Source organism: Nelumbo nucifera, chromosome 1 (genome assembly GCF_055504915.1).
Source record: "Nelumbo nucifera cultivar China Antique chromosome 1, China Antique-T2T, whole genome shotgun sequence".
In the NCBI taxonomy this organism is placed as follows: Eukaryota; Viridiplantae; Streptophyta; class Magnoliopsida; order Proteales; family Nelumbonaceae; genus Nelumbo; species Nelumbo nucifera.
Window position 1 is genome coordinate 140,276,276 of NC_142649.1, and position 23,785 is coordinate 140,300,060.

Genomic DNA, 23,785 nt, shown 5'->3' on the forward strand with positions numbered 1-23,785 from the left:
GTCATGTGCTAGTGAGGTATTTCATATTGGCAATAGGTCGGTGGTGGATATTAGCGTGCCTCTGACACTTATCGCACTTCTTGACGAGCTCAAGTGTGTCTACCTTCATCGTGGGCCAGTAGTAGCCCTGCCGTAAAGCCTTCTGTGCGAGAGCCCTGCCTCCCAAGTGTCCACTGCACAAGCCTTCGTGGGTGTCGTGGAGAATAAACTCGGCCTCTGAGGGTCGCAAGCAGTGCAAGTAGGGGAGCATGAAGGATCTCCTGTACAGCTGTTCGTCTATAATGACATACTTAGCCGACTGACGCTCTACCCTTCGAGCCACATTGCATTCTATAGGGAGGGTCCCGTGAAGCAGATAACTCACAAGTGGATCAATCCAGCTCGGCCCTGCTTGTGCTACAGGAGTGACCTCTCCTGCCCCACCCCCCCCCCCCCCCCGCCCTGAGAATGCTAGGCCGAGGTAAGTCCTTTATGTACACGGTCCACATGGTGTTGCTGCTTGTGCTGGCTAATCGGGACAAGGCGTCAGCCTCAGCGTTCTTAGATCTCTGGATCTGTCTGATGAAGTAAAAGATGAAGCCGTGCAGGACCTCCCTAACTTTGGCCAAATAAGCAGCCATGGTGGGGTCACAGGCTTCATACTCGCCGCTAACTTGGTTGACCACGAGCCGAGAGTCGCTGCATATGACGAGGTGCTTAGCTTTCACTTCCTTTGCCAGAGTGAGCCCGGCAATCAATGCTTCATACTCTGCTTCATTGTTCGATACTGAAAACCCAAACCGGGGTGTGTATTCCAGCTTCACCCCGCTTGAACTGTACAGAATTATTCCCGCACCACTTCCTTGTTGGTTGGACGAGCCATCAACTTGGAGGATCCAGGGCTCCTCATCCCAGGTCAGACCAGCTCTAACCGGGATTGGTGCCGCACTGGTTGAAGCTTCCACCGTGTGCTCGAGCTCGGTCAGCTCGGGAGTTGCGGTACTAAACGTACATTCTGCCACAAAATCGGCCAATGCTTGGGCTTAAATTGCCGTCCGAGGTTCATACCGGATGTCGTACTCACTAAGTTCGATAGCCCAGTTCATCAATCTGCCAAACACCTCGGGCTTGAGCAGAATCTGTCTCAGAGGCTTGTTGGTGAGGACGACGATGGTGTGGGCTTGGAAGTACGGACGAAGCTTGCGAGCTGCTATGACTAGCGCATACGCCAGTTTCTCGATCTTCGGGTATCTCGTTTTAGCATCCTGCAAAACTTTGCTAACATGGTAGATGGGTCGTTGGACCCAATCTACCTCTTTGATCAGTACCGAGCTGACCACCTCGTCACTCGCGGAGAAGTACAACTTTAAAATATCCCCTTCCTCGGGTCGAGTCAAAACCGGGGTACTAGCTAAGTATCTTTCTAGCTCGTTGAAGGCAAGCCGACACTCTACGGTCTACTTGAAGTCTTTACTCTTTTTTATAGCTTTAAAGAAAGGTAGGCAGCGATCTGCCGATTTGGACATAAAACGGCTCAGAGCAGCTATCCATCCATTCAGCCTCTAAACCTCTTTTAGCTTGCGGGGTGGTCTCATATCCATGATGGCCTTTATTTTTTTCGAGTTGGCTACGATGCCACGTCAGTTGACTATGTAGCCCAAAAATTTATCCAAGGTGACCCCGAAGACACACTTGTTAGGATTCAATTTCATATTATACTTTCGTAAAATTTCAAAAACACTTTGCAAATCGTCTCACAAATATTTTGAAAATTGGGTATTCACGACCATGTCATCTATATAACACTCAACTTTATTGCCGATTAACAGCTCAAAAATTTTGTTTACAAGTCTTTGAAAGGTTGCCCTGGCATTTTTTAATCTGAAGGGCATAACCTTGTAGCAATACAACCCGAGCTCAATTATAAAGGTCATCTTTTCTTCATCAGTGGGGTCCATCCTGATCTGGTTGTAACCAAAGTATGCATCCAAGAATCTCAGCAACTCATGCCCTGAGGTCGCGTCCACTAGGCGGTCGATCTTAGGCAACGGGAAATAGTATTTTGGGCAGGTTCTATTCAAGTTGGTATAATCGACGCACATGCGTCATTTTCCGTTGGCCTTTTTTATCAGAACTAGGTTAGCTACCCAGCTCGGGTAATGGACTTCCCTGATGAAGTCTGCCGCTAAGAGCTTCCCGACCTCTTCATCGACTATCCTCCGGTGTTCCGGGGCGAGGTTGCGCTTTTTCTGTCTAACTAGACTGACTAAGGGATCGGTATTTAGCTTGTGAGTTAAAATATTAGAATCTATTTCAAGCATTTCTATCGCGAACCAAACAAATATATCTAAATTTTGAAGTAAAAATCTTACCAACTGAGAGTGAAGTGGCTCCTCGATCGAAGTGCCGATCTAGAGGGTCTTATCTAGGTCATCGGTCGAGACTGGGATGTGAACCGTCTCCTCTATTGGTGTAGCTCGCTCGTCGGCATACTCCGTTGGTTGCTCGAGCTCGATGTCAGCCGCTAGCGTGGCTTTTCCCTTGAGGGCGGCTACGTAGCACTTGCGATATTCAAGCTGGTCACCTCGCACAACCCCTACTCCATAGTCCGTAGGGAACTTCATTGCCAGGTAGTAGGTGGATACTACCACATGTAGGGCGTGCGTAATGGGCCGACCTACTATGGCATTGTAAGGAGAGGGAGTTGTGACCACTAGAAACGCGTGCTCGAACCTCATGATATTCGGTTACGTGCCGACCTCTATGGGTACTAAAATTCACCCTAGAGGTCTGACCTCCTCGCCGATGAATCCTACCAGGGGAGTATCTATCAGATTTAGATCGCTTTTCTGGAGCTGCAACTTGCTGAATGTGTCCTTGAATAATATGTCCGTTGAGCTACCTGAGTCCACCAGGATGCGCTTGACTTCGAAGTCGTTTATCCTTAGCTTTATCACCAGGGCATCGTCGTGAGGATACTGGATCACGCGCATATCGTCCTCCGTGAAGTAAATAGGATCTTCGAGTCAGGGTCATTTCGGCGGGTTCTGCTCCTCGCTTTCTAGTTCGCGGACTGAGGTTCGTCTTATTGCCGAAGTACATCCCGCGATGATGGACCCGCCAGTAATAATATTGATTACCCCGCGGATCAGTCTCACTTCGGGCAACTGCCGTGGTGGCTGTTCATTCTGCCTGTTACTGGACTCGGGAGCATTCATTCTCTAGTTCCCCTACCGATCTGTTGGCCGATCTGCCTGGTTTCTTTCTTCTCTCTGTACAAAGTTTTTTAAGTACCCGCGGCGAATGAGCTCCTCTATCTCGTCACGGAGGTTTCTACAGTTTTCCATACTGTGTCCGTGGTCTCTGCAAAAGTGATAGTAGACGTTCCTGCTTCTTGTTATGAGATCTCCCCTCAATCTAGGAGGCCACTTGACGAATGAAGAGTTCTTGATGGCCATCAGTATTTCTCCTTGCTTAGCGTTGAGACTTGAGAGGTGTGTAGTTTGTCCTTTCAACAGGTGGGGTCCTGGAGCGCTGACCTGATTTGCGAGATCGTGAAGGAGATCGGCTCCCAAACTTGTTTCCTCCCCTGCTCGGGGACTTACTCTTTCTTCTTTTATGCCCATCGTTACATGTGTTGTCACTGTCTCTTTTTCTTTTTTCCGCCGGGTTGTCTATCTTCTGATTCATCTCTTCCTCGGTTTCGATGAACTGGTCGGCTAGCTTAAGGAATTCTGTGATGTCTTTAGGTTTGTTGGCCACCACATGCCATTTGAACTCTCTCTGAGTTATGCCCTTTTTGGCTGTCGTGAGTCTCACCGCTGGGTCTAGGTCGGGGATCTGCAGGCAGGTGTCATTGAAGCGCTTGATGTAGCTTCTGATGAACTCCCCTTCTCTTTGAATTACGTTAAGCAGACTCTCCTACAACCTAGGGCACTTCTTGCTGGTGATGAAGTGCGAGGTAAATAATTCCACAAACTGCGCCCAGCTCTTGATTGATCCTGGCGCGAGGTTCCGGTACCAAGTCCGAGCTACTCCCTTGAAGGTGGTGGAGAAAGCTACACACATGTCAGACTCATCAGCCCCAGATAGATGCATCTGGGACTGGAAGGAATCCACGTGATCATTAGGATCAAAAGATCCGTCATACTTATCCAGGGGAGGCATCTTGAAGTCCTTGGGCATCGGGGTCGCCAAGAGCTCGGAAGACAGAGGGGATGACCCGGAGAGTAGAGGAGCGGTCTTTGTAGCTACCGAGATTGCCTCCTCTTTACCTTTCATCTGTTCTTGTTGGTTCGGTCTCGCGATCTAGCTGTTCTGTACTGAAGTTCGGCGTGCCTTGCGACGCCTCCGTTGCTGCTTCTTTATCGGCTCTGCATTAGTGCTGCTAACCTCGGTATACTCTGGTACTGTTCTACCGCGAGGTAGCTCCTGGTTCCTTGTGGGATTCTAGGGCTGACTATCGTAGACGGAGGAGCCTTGCCTTGAGTTCGCACCCAAAACCTCAAACCGGTTACCTGCGAGCGATCCACCTTCTTGATGCGAACGCCGAGGAAGAATGGCCCTGTTGGGCTGAGTGTCCCTAGACCTGTTTCCGAGGTTGCCTTGTGAAGCAGGTGGAGTGATCTGACCGTCTTTCCTCCCGCGAGGTGAGAATTGACTCTTAGGAGGAACTGGGTCCTAGGAAGTTTCCTCGTCTTAGTGGGGAGATCGAGTGATGTCCTAGTTCACGTGAGGTCGATTCTGGTTCTGTTGGGTCCCTGAGTGCCTGGGTGGAACCAGCTACTGACTCTGTGATAGTGGAGGGAACTGCTGCTGGTAGTGCTAATAGAACATGTATTGCTGGAACTGTTGGACATGCTGCATTTGGAACTGGATGGCCCACACGCAATGCACCAGGTCATCGAACTGAGATTGTCCAAGTCCGGGGGGAACCATAGATGGCTCAGCGAAGGTTGCGCCTACAACTGGAGGGAGTGGGGCGTTCACCCATGTGGTGTTTTGTGGCATGGTCAGTGTTGGGACCCCAGCCATAGTAAGCGGTATGGTGAACTAGCCAATGCACACTGAAGGAAGCTGAGGTTGCCCCCCAGAGACATTCATCTCACTGCTCTGTCCGGCGTGACTGGAAGATTTCATTGATTTCAATGGAAAAGTTGTTGATTGTGAAGAAGGCTTTTTGATCACTTTCCCACAAACGACGCCAATTGATGTTGCACGATCTGACTACTCCCTGCTGGAGGATGATCTGGCTTCCAATTGGACGGTGAGCTAAGTGAAGAAAATAAGACATGATCAGAGAACCTGGCGAGGTCGCTCCGATGCTTAAGTCAATAATCTTATGCGAGCTGAATTAAGAGCTTAGAGAGCTAGAGAGTAGAAAAATCACACGTACCTTGAGCCATTGGGGTTGGTGCCTTTATATACTGGCATAGTCGTGGAGCTCACGAAAAAGTTCTCGGATATCCGAGGTGTGGAGATAGAGTTCATTCCGCTTTCGAAGGAGCAGTATACAGGTAAGGCTTATCGTTCCACTTCTAACTCCGACGGAGTCGGGATGAGTCCTCATCGTGATCTCGGAAACGTCGGGATCTATTAGCTCATCGTGGTTTTGAGAGATTCAGAATTTGTTGGAGAGACCTCTGGAGTTGGTTAGGCGGGAATCAGTTACGTGGCGATTCTAGTTGTTGGTCCCGAACTGGTAATTCGGTCTTTTAGTTCTGGATTGAATATCGAGGTGCCTCGATGCCGAGGTGAACCTTATGCCGAGGTGGCCTTACATTGAGGTGAGCCTTATGCTGAGGTGACTGAATATCAGAGCTAAGCTTGCCAGGCTGAATTGTCCCCTCTTGGTTAGGTTGTGTCCATGTGTCCCCTCTTCGCTAGGTCGGGGTCAAATCACCCTTCATCAATTAAGTTTCGGTGTAGCATTGTCATTAGTGCGATCCTATTCATACATATATTCTAAACATGCAAAAATGGGGGAGCATGTAATTGTGTCAGTTGAACTTTCATTAATGATGTCTCCAATATTAGTGGGAATGAAAGAACCGGTTGAGACGTCAAGATCAAGGAGTAGGGGAAGGGGGTGTCTTAGATTTTTCAATTTGTTCCACTGTTGTCATATTTAGACTGGACCGGATGGTTAAACCAATGATCTTTCTTTAAAAATCCCGGTTGAGTGATTTATCACTGCGTGGACGAGTTAATTATAGGGATGGAAATTTCAACAGTCAAAAAGCCACTTATAATGCCCCCAAAACATGATGCCCTTGCATTAAAATTTCCTGTCTTTTTATTTTTCTTTTGAAGTATTGCAATAGGAGGTGCCAATACAAATAGCCTTTGGTTAGTGGGTTGGTAATGGCAGCAGAGAAAGAGAGATGCAGCTATATGCAGGATTGTAGGCCACTACACTACATTAGTAGTGGTTTTATATATTAATAGAGAAAACCCATTCCGAATCTTCTGCCCACAAGAATACTATTCATACTTATCCACAAAACATTATCTTGATCCACTTAGGAACATCTCCCTGCTTATAATAACTTGTAAAAGGATGAGATGTTCTCCGTGTGTAGTTGAGATGTTATGTGGGTATTGGGTTGGTGAGTGAAAAATCTATTTTCGTTTCATAGGACTAATTTTGGTTTATTATCTTAAAATTAAGGGAATTTAGATTTTTTACTTACAATAACTCTTACATGTTATTATGCATGAATATGAATAGAAGTAATGTTTTGTGGGTAGACGTGAATAAAATTATTATGAATAAGAGATGCAGAGTCAAACTAGGACGATACTAATATTAATAAAAAAAGTGAAAAATAATTGTAAAGAGTGAGGGGAGGCAATGAGCCCGGTCCAAACATCAAACACGTGGCCGACATAAAAGGCCCCTCATCACATGGGTACTTGCAATCAGTCAAATAAATATGACAAAAAAGTCATAATCACTTCATACATTTGAAAGTCCAAACTGTCACTCAACTGAAAGCAAGCAGCAGGCAGCTGGTGCAAAGGTGCATGCATTTTATTACCAAGGCTTTCCAATTTGCGGATTCCGTATCTCTCATCCATCCCTTCCGGCTTCCCTTCTCAGGGGAGTTTTGGTTATTGCTTCCTTTTTTTTATGTTAAATATAATGAATAAAGTGAGAGCTTTCCACGTGTTTGTCATTTATTGGGTGCCATGATAGATTTTAACTTTTCCGCTTCAGTGAGGAAGGAAGGTCCTAAGTCGCATCTTCCTTCTTCACGGGGAGGGCTAACTACAACAGCTTAACGTTATCTCGGGTTCTTGTTGGCATTAGATATCAAGTTGGTAAACCCCCCTATTATTTATCTCGGTGTAATGAGACTTGGACAGTTGGACTAGTAGATTGTTGAACCGGTGATCCGGTAAGCTAATTTGATGGTTCTCCGAACAAAAAGAAAAGAGAATATTGTTGTAAAGATCTTAAGCCCAGCAAAGTCATTTTGTTGAGACCCATAAAGTGAAATATTCACAAGGTTAAAATTTAATCCTCCCATGAAGCTTCTGACACCTCCCCTGCATATCTGTGGTTACCTCCCTTTTCTTGTCATTTTACCTTTTTATCATTTTAAATGAAAATTTTATTAAAATACACCAAAGAATTTTTCACTTTTAATTAAAAAAAAATATTTAAGACAAATTGAAAAGAATAAAAGAATTTTACTCTATAATAACATTAAGTCTTAGTGAAGTCTAAAAAGGGTAAACGGCATTTTGAATTATATTAAAGATGCCCTAATAAGATGTAAGCTAATTTCATAATTTTGAAGTTGTAGGGGAGATTTCTTTGTTAAAGTAAAACCTCAAAGGAAGAATTTATCCAAAAAAAAAAAACCTTTGAAAGGTGTATAAATACAAATATATACAATATAAATTTATACAAAATAATACAAAAAATAAAGTTTTACACTCTACATATTTATATTTATGCTGCTTCCAAATGGAGCCCAAAGAAAGAATTTACCCAAAAAAAACCTCAAAGAAAGTTATTATATTGTCAGAAACTTCAGAATAGGTTTTTATACTTTAGGATTATTTCAATTTTGATTTTAGAAATTACTTAATGAAGCACTGAAGGGGGGGTTGACCAATGTGATATGTGAGAAATTATTCACAGGAGTTGGACTCAGTCCAACAAACTCAAATACAACGTATTTACATTTGATGTTTTTATTGCCAAATTTCGAAACCAAGTCGTATGTTGTTAATATTGATTAATTTTGAAAGCTATATATTTGTCCTTTGCGGTGAATTTCTCTGTAACAAGATTTGTCCCAAAAAACTAAAAGGGAATTAGAGATGGGCTTTAAGGCTTCGAGAAATGGGTCGAACATTCCTATTTTTCAATTTGCGGACAACCGCATCATATTTGCAAAGGCTGATTTAAATAGTGCTTTAAGAATAATGAAAATTATGGGCCTGTATGCAAATGCATCTGGACAGTGCCCAAACTTTGCTAAATCTACTCTCTCCTAACATTGATAATAGAATTCGGAGAATGATCTCTAGGATATTGAAAATTCTGAAAAATGAAAAGTTCTTGGGAGCCCTTATCATAGAAGGTAGAGTGACAAAGGAAACCTTCAAGAGAGTGGAGGAAAACATAGATAAAAAGTTAGTTGGGTGGAAGAGAAGTACCCTGTCGATAACAAGTAGAGGTACCTTATTAAAAGTATCAATTAATATGATGCCACAATTCTTGATGAGAGTCGTCAAGCTCCCAATAAATGTGATAGAAAATATTGAAAAGAAACAGAAAAACTTTCTATGGAACTGGGGAAATAATAGAAGAATCAGCTTTGTTAAATGGTACTTAATATGTAAATCGAGAAGAAATGGATGATGGGGCCTAGAAAACCTAAAATGGGTGAATGAAGTAACTACTGCTAATCTTGGGGTAGAAAATACTTACTCAACCTGAAAACTTATGGTTTCAACTAATTGAAAATAAATATATTAAAAACGGGGGTTTCTGGCAAATTAAAATGAAGAAATTGATCCTCTAGGCATGGAGAAGCATTCTCCAGTTCAGAGACATATTAAAGAAAAGGAAATGGGAAAACTATAAATTTCTAGACAGATGCATGGGTGGGTGATGGTACCTTAGCTAATATGGATACAAATTCTCAGACAAATCAGCAATGTAAGGTTAGTGAATTTATCACTAACTCGAAAACATGGAATAAAGAAAGGATTATAGATAAGGTCAACCCTCAACAATGGGATCAAATCCAGGCGAATTCCAATCCCATCAAGGGATGTGGAGGATAGGATGATTCGGAAACTTGATCCAAATGGTGGATACTCCATTAAATCAGCATACTCACTCCTGGAAGGAAAATTAAATGACAATGAGATAAATCAAGAGGCTGAATAAAATTTGGAAGTTTCCTCAACATAATTTATCATAGAAGGAGACTCTCATATTATCATAGACTACCGTGATCGTATAATGCCACCATGGAACATCAGTAACTTCATCAACGAATGTCTTCATGTTCGCGGCTGCTTCGGGCTCGTCACCTCTTATTCTCATGCATTGGGGAAGCAAATTTTGCAATGAATCGTTTGGCAAGTTTGAGTCATACAGTAAATGTATCTGATCCTAGTTTAGCAAACATCATGCCTCCTTTTAGTTTCTATTGGTTATAGTTTTTGTTTTCTGTCTCATTTCTCCCTAATGTATCAAAAAGAATTGAGAAAAATATATGATGCCGGAAAGATTGAAAGATATGATACCGAAGAGGCTTTGACCAATACTTTTATAACACCGGTTCATTGGTTGCAAGTTTTTTCATTATCATGTATTTCCGGCATCATAAGTTGGAACCCTAAAATCTGACAACGTTTTTAGAAACCCGTTTGCAGCCTTCTATATACATTGATATAATGTGCAGTACACATTTGAGACAATGAGAAATTGCAACAAAACAAGAACAGATTGATGAATATCTCATTGGAGAAAAGATCAATACATCTTTAATACGTGGGACCCACTAAAACGCTCCCTGAGAGACATGCAAGTGCATGCAGAAACTATAGGCCATGTTTGGTTCACTGCTCTGAGCCTCATTCTTTTAATTCTTGTTGATTCTCAATAAGAATGAATAACATTAGTGTTTGGTTACAAAATTCTTGTCATGAGCCACATTCTTTTTAGAATGAAAAATCAGCCTATAGTACAAAAATTGAGGTAGCTTGTAGCGTGAAAATTAATCATGCCCCGTCTTGTTCATTTTCATTCTTTGAGGAAAATATGCCTACAAAACTACTGATATAGATGTTTATTACGAAAGCACTTTTATAAAAGTATTTTTATATAAAAATACTTTTATAAAAGCACTTTAATAAAATCGCTTTTATAAAAATACCTTTTCAAAAACACTTTAACAAAAATACTTTTATAAAAACATTTTATAAAAGTACTTTTATAAAAACACTTTTACAGAAATATTTTTATAAAAGCACTTTTATAGAATTATTTTTACAAAAGCACTTTTACATAAGACACTAAGAATTCATTTAAAAAAAAAAAAAACATTTAGTTCATAATAATGTTTTCTTATTTTGCCTATTTTTACCCATTCTTATTCATATTAGAATGAAAAATAACGAGAATTGAACCAAATATACTTATATAACTATAAAAATGGCGCCGGTAACATAAAATAATTTTTGTCCTTGAAATTAAAAATCAGGAATTAATGACTTCACTCAGACTCAGTCATTTATTTCTACTCTACCCAGATTTTTTCTTTTTCTTTTTTTATTTGCTGCAATCTACTCTACCCAGATTAACTACTACTAAAGTACTCGTTTAAGAAACATAATAGCGTAATTAGCTGCCTTCCTCTTGACATTTTTAGTCCATACCCTTTGCCCAAATTCTGACATTGCCACTAGCTGGCCTCGGTCCATCCGGCAACCACAGCCCCGAATAAACAAGGGCATGCTTAGTAATAAGATGAGATTTTGAGGCTATTTTTCAAAGATCGGATAATGACAAGCCTCCTTACCTTGTGTCATCTCTCTCTATATATATATAAGCAGATGAGAAAGTCCAAGGAAAGAAGAAAGAATGAGAAAGCCGCTATCTATGCAGATGCAGTTCGGCGGACGGCAGAAGTTGTAAATATCAACAAACAGCCCATTAGCTCCTTCCCTTGCTTCGTCGTCCTTCTCCTTCTCCTTCTGTTTTATTGCTCTTTCCCGCCAATTAAAAGCCACAGAAAATGAGGTTGTTGTGGAATTTGCGTAACTTGGTGTCTTGCTGCGCGCCGTCGTTCGCACGTCCGGAGGTGCCGACCGTTCCACCTCGCAAAAAGACGCGCTCTCTGGTGGTGCAATCCGGTGGCGTGACCGTGAGCGAGCGCCTCCCTTGCAGAAAACGCTCCAACTCCGCCACGACGACTCAGTGGCGACCTTCGCTTTGCGCGATTTCCGAGGACAACATCGTCGCCGTCGTGGCAACTAAAGCAGAACAAAAGCTTAGATCCGGCAAGAAAGTGGCGAGAAAGTCCGGATCCAGGGATAAAGCCTGCGTCCGTAGCTACAGCGACGAATTCCGGTAATCCCTTTCTTTCTCTGTTTTACTTGTTACGTACGCTCTTGCCGGCTGGCAGTGGCTGCGCCTGCGCTGAGTGCGTGTATTGTTCTTACTCCTCAAATAGTAAACCCCTGAACATGGTGGTACTTTAGTCATTTTGCATCATGGCACATGCATCCAATTGACTGAAGTACCCTTGATCTGATTTTGCCCAGCGGAGCAGAAGGATTCTCAATGGCAAGGGAATCCGAAACCAAAATCAATACTGGTGTGAGCTGATAATTACTGGTTCTACCTCCTCTACCTGCCAAGTTTAATGGAGTGATCAGTTTAGGCATTTCAGTGTTTTTCTAATAATAATAATAATAATAATAATATAAAAGAAAAGAAAAGAAAAACTTTCAAGGGGTATTTTAGTCATTCTAAGAATAAATAATAGATGCTTTTGTGTCAAGTGTGAACAAGGAAAATTCTGGGGTCTTCTTTTGTTGGGCAGACAGAACTCAGAAGCAGATTTTCATGATTCTCTAGAATCTAGGAAAGTGTCATCTCTGCCCAGCAACAGCAAAGATCAATCAAACAATGATGCAGAGAACAGAGAACTGCTTCTGCTTGACATTATCATGTCCTGTTAAATATTTTAAACTTAACGTGACAACTGGAAGCAGGACAAATGCTTCCGGTCCTACTTGCTTTTTACTGCCGTGAATTCTCTGCTTATAAAAGAAAATTGGGAATTCGGTGATGCATGCAGGCGGTCTCCAATGCCAACGGCCATTCCAGCATTCTCTCCGACGGCATTCTTGTTCTGATCGTTGCGGGGAGACCACCCAACCAATCCAAGCATTTCGATTTCATGAATTGATGTATGTATTCATTAACTTCATATATACGAAAATGTTGTAAAGCCGGCCGGTAGCAGTGTTGTTGTAAAGAAATCGATTTCAGTAACCGTGTTTCTTTTCAGCTAGCGTTTACAATCAATTAGTCGTAACCCATAACTCATAACCAACGCTTCCACTGAATCCTGCTCCTCTGGTAGATGTGTGAGGACTACCGATCGAATGCGGCAAAAGCCTTTCACGGGCCTGAAAAGTGAAAACCACGGAATTACAATAAAAGCAACCCAAGGAGTTTTTGATTGCTTGGTTATCTATTTATGTATTTGTTTATGGCTTGATGGACCTTTAAAGCTTACAAATTCAACACCAAACCACTATGATTTGTTCTTTCTTTTTTTCCTTTTTAACTCCACAAGGAACTAACTATCTAGCTTTTAGGAGGAAAAAGCTGCGATGGCTTTTACGCCCAGAAAGCAGCCGCAAGTCGTAGATATTTGGAATTGGAAGGAGAACATTGATCCAACGACTCTACAATTTGAGTATATATAATAAAACTGGAAGGAAGCCATGCAATTGTCGGTGCTGATTGGTATCAACTTATGGGGATGGGGGTCTCAAACGGGCTCGGTTTTTTTTTTTTTTTTTTTTGAAAAAGGGGTGTTGGCAGAGTGCCAAACAAACCCAATTCATTTACTTTAAAACTGTTATCAGAATTACAATGAGAATGAAAGGTAGAGAGTCTAAGAAGGATGGGGTTGAAAGACCAGGTGACAAGATGTGAGATTTGTAGAGCATACTTAACTATAAAATGAGGCAAGGTTTTTAAAACCGACGCTGACAACAAACCGATTATGAGTCTGGTTCTTAGGTCAAATGGTCCGATCATTCGAACTGAATGGATGGTCCGTTCTAATAAAAAAATTATAAAATTAAAAAAAAAAAGAACAAACTGTTGAATAGTTTAAACGGTTCAATCATCTGAATCGGTGGTTTATTAACCAAATCGATAATTTTGGAGAAAATAACGGTTATAGAGTAAAACAGAACTGATCACCTGATCGATTTCCTGTTTTTCCCATCTGACCATCCAGTTCAGTCCGGTTTTTAAAACCATGGAATGAGCGACGCATTTTTTTTTTTTTTTCGCTTCAGGAATGAGCAACGCAATTACTTGACCCAAAGGTGCATTTGTTATTTGACTTGGGCTCGGATTTATTAAGCCATTGATGAGACTAAACTGATGAAAAAGATGCAGCCCTTTTCCATTCTAACAAATGCACCGTACGTAGTTGCCAGTTGCCACCCCTTCATCTCATGGATCATTTCAGACGCCCTACCTCCCAGTAATCTCCCTTTTGTTTGTTCCTTGCCCGCTCCATGAAACCCATCGCTTCTCTCTTTCCCTGCTTCACCCTTTCTCCGGTCAGCTGAGATCCAAATCATTATGGCTGCATTTTCCTATTTGAGCGGGTTGGGCCACATGTAAAAAACATGGGCTTTGGGCCCAGGCCAAGCTTCATTCTGGGTTGAGGTGCCCTTAAGCTAGATTGGGAAGTTCTGTACTTATTTTTGCACTCCTCCTACCTTTCATTTAGATTGTACTAGCGGGCCCGTGTGATGCATGGGATAGGATAATCCTTTCTGTCCCTCACTCCGTAGTCAAGACATTTTATCTCATCTCTGCCCCATCCCAGGTGGTGGGGTGGTTTTGAGGTAAGGCATCCATTCCCTATCAGGGATGGGGGAATACCAAATTTTCCCCACCCCAAGGCAATCACCTAAAAATAATCTAATTTGTAGTTATTTTACAAATAGGATTATGGAAATTTAGAGGTATTTTAGGAGTTGGATTATGACAATTTGAGGGTATTTTATAAATGGAATTGTGTGATCCTAGGATTATAAGAATATGATGAGGAAAACATAGAGATATTTTAAAAATCAATATTAAATCTACTAATATTTTACTAATTTACCATCGGTTTGGGGGAATTATATGCAAATCTCATCCCTGATTTGAAGCAAAAAATATTTTCCCCATCCCCATTCGGGGTGGGGTAGGGTAGGGCCCTAATTTTATAGGGAAAATTGTCATCCCTATAATTCTAATAATTTTCTATAACTAATTAACTAACAGTAAATTAAATAACAATAAATTACAGTATTTTATAATAATTTCCAAAAATTATTGAAATAATTGTTGATTAGCAAAAATGTATAGTAAATTAGTTATTTACAAAAACAATAATTTAATGTAAATTATTTACTTTTTAAGCATAAATTATTTACTATTAATCAAAGATGTAATTATAGTAAATTAATATAATTTTGGTAAATTGCATTAATTTTAATTAAAAGTAAACCATTTGTTGTTAATGAATGTAAAACCAAGTATGGTTGAAGTCAACTAAGTGGTTTAGACTAGTATGGATAGATTTAATAATTTTCCTAAATTATTTCATAATTATTTATTAAAATAAGAATAATGGATTGCTATTTAAATAAATATGAAACAATTTCTAATAGATTAAATTTTTAATTTAATTTTCCTAAAATTTTTAATAATTATTTAGTTGAATAATAATAATAATAATAATATTATTATTATTATTATTATTATTATTATTATTAATGGAATATTATTTAAATAGTTTTGGAGAATATATTTTTCATAGATTGATTTCCTAAATTTTAATTATTATTTATTTAAAAAATTATGGATTATTAGTTAAAGTGTTCCACTAAATTATTTGATAATTGTTAACTATAATTACGAAGAAGTACGAACAGGCCCAATGCAGATCTTTGATTTCCACTACTGAGATATAAACATTCAAAAGCTCAAAAACCCACACTCTGTGCACCCATACCCGCCCATGAATTGGCATCAATTCCGAGCTAGCACTACTTCAAATGTACTTTGAGCCTACAAATTCTAACCCTGGGCTGAACCGTCGTTCTCCCCTATAATTATTGATTTTATAGAAATTAGTAAATTATGCCAATTAGTAATCTCTTTTGTCAATAAATAAATGTTGTAAAAATGACTAGTGAACACCCCTAACTTCAACTAAATTAATAGTCTAATCTCTAACAAATAACAATATTTTAATCTCCAATAATTATTGAAAATTTATAGCGAAAACACACAATTGTTGAAAATATATTTATACTAGAAATACAATAAATAACTAATAAAAAGCTTTAATACGTATAAGTTATTTAATCTATTTCCATTATTTCAATAATATTTTTTCATTTATTTATATTTTATATTCTTATTAAAATTACAACAAAATTTTGTTATTTAATCTATTTTTTGTTTGTTAAATAATGTTTAAAATATGATTTAGTATTTAACTTTTTTATATTGAAAACATTTAAAATTTATTTAAAAATAGTATATAAAACATAAATAATACCTTACCCCACCCCTAACGGGGCAAGTTTTCTTGAATCTTAAATAGGGAAGGGGAATAAACAAGATGGGGATGGGAAAAATATTTTTGCTCCAAATCTGGGACAAGGAAGGGACGAGATTTGCATATAATTCTCGAAACCCGATGGTAAATTAATTAGTAAAATATCAATAGATTTAATATTGACTTTTAAAATATCTCTAAGTTTAGTCTTATAATCCTAGGATCCCACAATTCCATTTATATGATACCCCCAAATTGTCATAATCCAATTCCTAAAATACTCCAAATTCTCACAATCCTATTTGTAAATATCCACAAATTAAATTATTTTTAGGTGGTTGGCTTAAGGTGGGGAAATTTTAGGGATTCCCCACCTTCAACGGGGAATGGATGCCTCGTCTCAAACCCACCCCACCACCAGGGATGAGGTAAAGTGTCTTAACTACGAGGGCGAGGGACAAGGAGGGGTGCCACATCTCGTGCATCACATGGGGCCCGCTAGTTATAATTACTTTTGTGCTTTTGATATTTTTTAAGTTATAACATAATTTTCTTATTTAATCTATTTTAAATTTTTTAAATAATATTTAAAATATGATTTAGTTATTAATATTTTGATATTAAAGTATTTAAAAATTAGTTGGTTAGAATATACTTAATTATTTAAATAATACCATTATTTAAATTTTTAAAATATTAATTATTTATTAAATTTAATAATCCATGAAATTATAACTTATACTATTATTACATAATTTCGTTATTAATTTGTAAAATAAAAAATTATTATTAATTCAAAAGTTATGAAATCTATTATAATTATTATTCTACTCTTAAGAATTGTTTTTTTTAATTTATTACATAATTTCGTTATTTTTAACTATTTAAAATTTATTTATGTTAAATATTTCATTATTTAAATATTTAAATAATATGTAAAATATTTAATCTTTTTTGTTATTTAAATTTTATTTATGTAAAGTTATTATGTAGTTTTAAATATTTTGTTACATAATTATTTAGCTATTTTTAATATTTAGTTATTTAAATAATTTTTATTTATGTTTTTAAAATATTATTTAGTTATTAAATTGAATAACCCATAAAATTATAATTTATATTGTTATTATATAATTTCATTATGAATTTCATAAAAATGTAACATTATTAATAATATGAATATTGTTAAACCTATTATAATTATTTTTTTGTGTTTTTAATAAATATTTTAAAGTTATTACATAATTTCATTATAATATTTAAATAACTGTTAAATATTTTAATTGAAACTTTCTTTAGATAGATATAAATGAAAAGGGGAGAGAGGATAAATAGGAATTAGAGATAACTTAGAAGATAAATAGGGATTAGGAGAGAGATAGAGATAATTTAGGAGGAAGTGGGGGATAGTTAGTTTCCTAATAAAAAGGAGAGGAAAAAGAAGATAAGCTATGTTAGGTGGCAACTTTTAGTGATTCTAGAGGGAATCTTACACCCCCTCTAGAATTGCTGGGTTTAGGTAATGGAGCAAGGAGATGACTACTGGCATGGCAAGCTCTACTTTAGAATATATACATAGATGCTCTAAGAGACCGGTGTAAGTGTAAGAGAGTGGAATTATATATCAACACCGTGGCGCTGAAAGAATGTCATGAACCGTGGATATATGGCTGTGTTTGGTTTGAAACCAAACATATAGCTTATAGGTATGCCTCCACCTCTAAATAGGGGTGGCCACAAGCCTAGCTTCTCATGAGCTATTCGAGCTCGGCTCGTGAGGCTCGCAAACCTAGTATAATAATTAAATAAATTTTTAATTATATATATACATACATTTACATATACATATATATATAATAAATAATTTTCATTATATATATGATAATATTTTTATTTTGTATGTACAATAGTAAATAATTTTTATAATTCTTATTTTTGTATGTAAAATAAAAAATTTATATGTATAATTTTATTTTAAAAAAACTTGGTTTGTAGTCGAGCTCGAACTTGTGAGCTTTGAATCGAGCTTGAGCCTAACACAGTTTCAGTGAGCCAAGCATTCAACTCGGCTTGACTCAAATCCACCCCTACCTCTAAAATAATCATGTTTATCCACCACAACATATAATGGGCAGCCGGATTATTAACTATAGTTGGTTGCAATGTTATATAGCCCTATTTGCCAATTGTGTTATGTTGTACAAGAATGTACCCCACAAAATGCGGGACCGGAATCTAGTAGGCACAATACAGTAATCACGTTCAATGAGCACTTGAAAATTTTTTTGACAAGTGTCAAAAGTGGTTTTTAATCTTTTTCAAGGGTAAGTTGGGGGTATATTAAGGGATAGGTGTTAAAAATTTCTAAGTGCTCATTGAACGTGCTTACAACTTTGTGCCTACCTAAACTGGACTAACAGAATGTTATATATCCATGCAAAGTTGCAAACCCGTGGATGGAAAGCGTTCAATCTCCATGCAACATGTATGTTCAACATAGGCAAGTGCAAATGACAATATGAGATCATAAAGGGGTGACAATGATACAATGATAGCCAGGCCCGTAATTGGTTCTCGCTCTTTGCAATATGACGTGTGTCCCTATCAAATCAGCTTAGGAGTCTAAGCTTAACCACCTTGGAAAAGTTCCAGAATTCTTTATTCCATGTACATATGTATGTTACCTATGGCCAGTGAATAGAGAGCCCTTCTTTGAAAGGAGAGATTTTGACTCATGTCTTCCCAAGTCTTGGAAACCCTAATCCTTCTCCCTTTGCCATTATTCTTTTTCTGAACTTCAAGACCTAGACCACTACTATCATCGCCTTACAATAAGAACATGCATTATCCACATGTGCAAATAAGTATTAACCATATATGAGATATGGTATTTTGATTTAATTTTATGACCTACATGGAACCCAAGACATGTACATACCTGCTTTATATAGCATAGATGTATTATAATACACTTATAATATGCATGAATATGATGGAAAAATTCAAATATGCATGAATATGTTAGGAAAAATCAAATAAAACCCAAAAAATATATCAATAACATTAAACATAAGTTTTAGATGACTATAAATAAGCTATATATGCATTAAAAACATATACTTTAATAGTTTATGTGAAGTGTAAATTATCTAGGCAAACTTAACTAACATTGAAAAATGAGGGAAGAATTGAATTGTGCATTTATATATCTCAATTTTCAGAAAACAAATATAATTTGTGTTGATACTTGATACTTATAAATATATAAATTAAAATAAATAAAATTTATTGACATCTACTAATCAAAATGAAAAGATTCAAAATAAATGTAACCATAACAAATAATTAGAGCCTTGCATAACGGTAGATTACAATAATCAAAAAGAATTTTATAACAATACAGCCAAAGTATTGATAGTTTGATACAAATCCAATTTAGACCATACAATGTTGATGGGTGGAATAAAGTTGAGTATAGACCATTCCACCAGTGCTACATAATAATTAACCAAATACTATTGCATAGTGTTGCATTATTTTATATTTATATCAAATCATGTCTATGGAGAGGCCAATGACCTAGTAGCCGAGAGAGAAAGAGATTAATTAGGCAGATTTGGGTTTGATCAGGCTTAATCCATCAATTCAGACTCAGGCAATCTAATTTCTCAACCCAAACCCAAGTTTTCTGGAACAGACCCAACCTATAACATGAAAATCCAATTATCCAAACTCAAACCTTTCAAGAGCTTAGATTGGGCCTATCTAAGTTGCAACCCAAAAACCAAAAATCAAACCCAACTAACTCAAGTTGCATCCTTCAAAGTTTATTTTGCAAATGAAAGAAAGAAGTAAATTTATTCTATGGGAAATAAATTATATTCATACTTTTTTAGTGTCTTATTTAGAAAATAAGCCTTTGTTCTGAAAATAAATTGCCGAAAATTGAGAATGTTCTTTTCGAAAAATCAGACTATTTAGAAAATTGTTCTTTTACCACCCCCAATATGCCATTTCACTAAACACTACAAAATAGAAATTTTCAAGAAATCATTCATTTTACGTGCAACAAAACAAAACAGTGCTCGTATATAACTTATCAAAAATAAATAAATAAATAAATAATAGAGCCCATATATATACTACTTAAAAATCCCACTTCTATCATTCTAGTTCTAAAAATCAAAGTGTTTCCTGTTCTGAGAAGGGAATTGAGTCCCTTTTCAGAAGATTTAGACCTTGAGAATGCTTGTGCAAGCTCCAGGTATCTGGCTCAAGACACCGTTCTTGTTGTTGCTTTAGTCTCCCTATTTGGAGAATCCTGCACATAAAAAAGGAGTGCTTAGATGTCAGACAACAGGCAACTCATAGAAAATTATATATATTGACTCTCAGTGTCCACCATTTTATGTTTGAATGATCACCATATATATTATGATGGAGATAGGTCAGGTCAACAATCCTAGGTTGACCAATACTAATACTAGGGTTGTCTATGAAAAACTAAAAAACCAAATCGAATCGAGAAAATTAAACTGGAAAATACGGTTATCGAATTGATCGATTCAGTTTCGGTTTGGTATTTTTGAAAAACCAAAGGATTGATTTGGTTTTTGGTTACCTTAGAAAAAAACCGAAGGTTAACCGAACCAACTAGTATATATATTTATATGTATATTTTATATACATAAATATATACATATATTATATTTATAATAATCTATTTATAAATATATTATATATTTTTATAATATTTATAATATATTATATATCATATATTATTAATAATATAATATCATACATATATTTATATAATATATATTATAAATATAAAAAACTGAAAAACCAAAGAACCAAACCGATCAAAAATTGAAACCGACGGACCAGTTAACCTGTGGTACCAGTTCGATTTCGGTTTGGAGAAATTGAAAAACTGGTAGGACCGGTTCAGTTTGCAAGAATTGTCCATGATTGGGTTAACCAAAATGTGGCACCCCTAACCAGTACCTATTCGGTTGTTGACTTGAGTCAAGATTATTGATAGAAAATCCAACTTCCATCATTCTAATTATAAAAATCAAACTATTTCCTGTTCCGAGAAGGGAACTGAGTCTTAGACCTTGAGAATGCTTGTGCAAGCTCCAGGTATCAGGCTTGAGACGTCGTTCTTGTTGTTGCTTCAATCTCCCTATTTGGAGAATCATGCACATAAAAAGGAGTGCTTAGATGTCAAGCAACAAGCAACCTATAGAAAATTATATATATTGACTCTTAGTGTCCACAATTGTATGTTTGAACGATCACCATATATATTATGATGGAGATAGGTCAGGCCAACAATTCTAGGTTGACCAATACTAATACTAGGGTTGTCTATGAAAAACAGAAAACTAAATCGAATCAAGAAAACTGAACTGGAAAATATAGTTAGACGAATTGATTGATTCAGTTTCGGGGTATTTTTGAAAAATCAAAGGATTGATTTGGTTTTCGATTGCCTTAGAAAAAACCAACGGTTAACCGAACCGACTAGTATATATATATATATATATATATATATTTTATCTATCACATATTTTCTATATATTATATATAAATATATATGCATTATATATATATATATATAAATATATACATATATTATGTTTATAATAATCTATTTATAAATATATTGTATATATTATTTATTTTTATAATATTTATAGTATATTATATATCATTTATTATTTATAATATAATATCATACATATATTTATATAATATATTATAAAGATAAAAAACTGAAAAACCAAAGAACTAAACCGGTCAAAAATCAAAACTGATAAACCAATTAACCGGTGGTACTGGTTCGGTTTCGGTTTGGAGAAATTGAAAAACCGGTAGGACTGGTTCAATTTGCAAATTTGTTTTTATTAGGTATGGTATATCATTGGGCCACATTTTACAAAAGTGATTTCATAAAAGTACTTTACAAAAGTGTTTTTATTAAAGTGCTTTCATATAAAAGTGTTTTTGTGTAAAAGTACTTTTATAAAATTGCCTTCGCAAATGTACTTCCACGGTAGTGCGCTAGTAAACATCTATGGAAGCAGTTTTGTAGGCATATTTTCCTCAAAGAATGAAAATGAGCAACATAGGGCATGATTATTTTTCATGTTGCAGTTTACCTCAATTTTTGTGCTATGTGCTGATTTTTCATTCTAAAAAGAATGTGGCCCATGGCAAGAATTTTGTAACCAAACACTCAAATGTTTTCATTCTTTCTCATTCTTACCCAAAATGAGTGAGAATTAAAAGAATGAGGCCCAAAGCAGTGAACCAAACATGGCCTTAGTTTTCTTAGCTCATCAAACCATTAACAACCTATCTCTCCATTTCTCTTCTTTGAATAAACCTTGGAATCGTTTTTCATCTTAGGCCCCGTTCGCTTTTCGGTAAGTTACTTACCAGGTAAATATACTTACTCGGGTAAGTTCATTTACCCATGTTCTTTTATTTCCCATGTAAATAAGGTAATGACCATTTTAGTCATAAAAATCCATTATTAAAAGGGGCATTTTTGTCCCATCCAAGTGTTGGTAATTTTCCTGGCCCATGTGGGAAAATTATTTACCCACCTAGGAGACGGGTATCACATACCTGGGTAAATGATACCCAGGAAAATAAACTTTCTCTGATCCCCAAAAGAACATGAAATTCTTCGTAAATGGGAATCAAAATCCCATTAACCAACTTCCCCTCCTCTCAAAATCCAGAAAAAGAACGCCCCATTAAGGTTTTGGAAACTTTTGGAACACCATGAATTGCCCATACTTTGCGACTGATAACTTGTTGGTCTGTTCATCAAAGTATTATATATGTTATCGTTCTTTTCATCAAACTGGTCATACCCACCAGCACAAACCATCGCCTTCGGCCTCTCTCATCCTATTGATGAGTACCGATCCTTGTTGAAGATGAAAAGTCAATCCATTGCTAACGTCCAGATTACTAGCACCATTTATGTCAGCTCCTACCTGAAAAGTGGTAACGTCAAACAGGCTCTAAGCTGACAAAATCGTCCAAGGATTCATGTGGCCGCTCTCCAACGATTGTGCTTTTCAGATGCATCTATGATCTAGCATCCAACTAGCAGATTGTGTCAACCATATGCAATCAGATTCACCACCGCCCGCAAGCATGTTTGAGGTCTCAAAAAGTTCGTTTGGTGGTCTCATTGCTTAGGCGAGTTGATCAGAACCTTTCATTTCAATTCTACTTTGCGTCATACAGCACAAGAATTGATTCTAGTAAGGGGTTCCGTTCACTGTTACTCAACTGGCCTTTCATCGACGTATATTAATTATGTTCTATCTCCTACTGTTGAGCCCCATGTTCACTGTATTTATCTTAATTTCCATTGCTGATGAACTTCTACGTACAATACCACCACCCACTGGACCACTGGTATTTCTATTTTGCAGCATTCAGAACCGATCAAGATTGACTGAAATTGCAATCAACCTTGGTTGTGCTTGAATCCGGCTCTTGAATGACTCCCTTGTTTGCTCTCAAAGCGCTCTGCAATTATCTTGATTGCAATAAATATTAGACGAAGATAAACTCCGGCTTGCTGAAACAAGTGGCTCACTTGAATGAACCGGTTCAGACTGGTTAACCCAATTCAGATCAGTCAAATTGGTCGTGACCAAATGGTTTAAAATAGGGAGAATGACTGATCAATCCAGGTCAGAATTTTTTAGTCAACTGTCTTTTTCAAATTCAATCCATTGAGGCCCATTTCATTACATTTTTCAGCCTATTGAGCCATGTTCATCCCCAGCCCATAGTGGCCCATAGGTTTAGCCTATTAAGGCATTTTGTTGACCCATCGACCAGCGTGGTCTTTATTGGCCCATGTTGGCCAGTTTTCTTATTGACTCAAGAAGCTAGCCCATGAAGGCAGCTTTCAGTTGACCTAC

General features: G+C 37.3%; 1 long non-coding RNA gene across 1 annotated transcript; it reads left to right on the forward strand.

Moving 5' to 3' along the window:
- Positions 1-10,632: 10,632 nt before the first annotated feature.
- On the forward strand, positions 10,633-12,511 carry LOC104585740 (uncharacterized). The gene is made up of 2 exons (XR_016080269.1): positions 10,633-11,581; positions 12,315-12,511. It is a non-coding gene; the product is annotated as an uncharacterized LOC104585740 (long non-coding RNA).
- Positions 12,512-23,785: the final 11,274 nt, after the last annotated feature.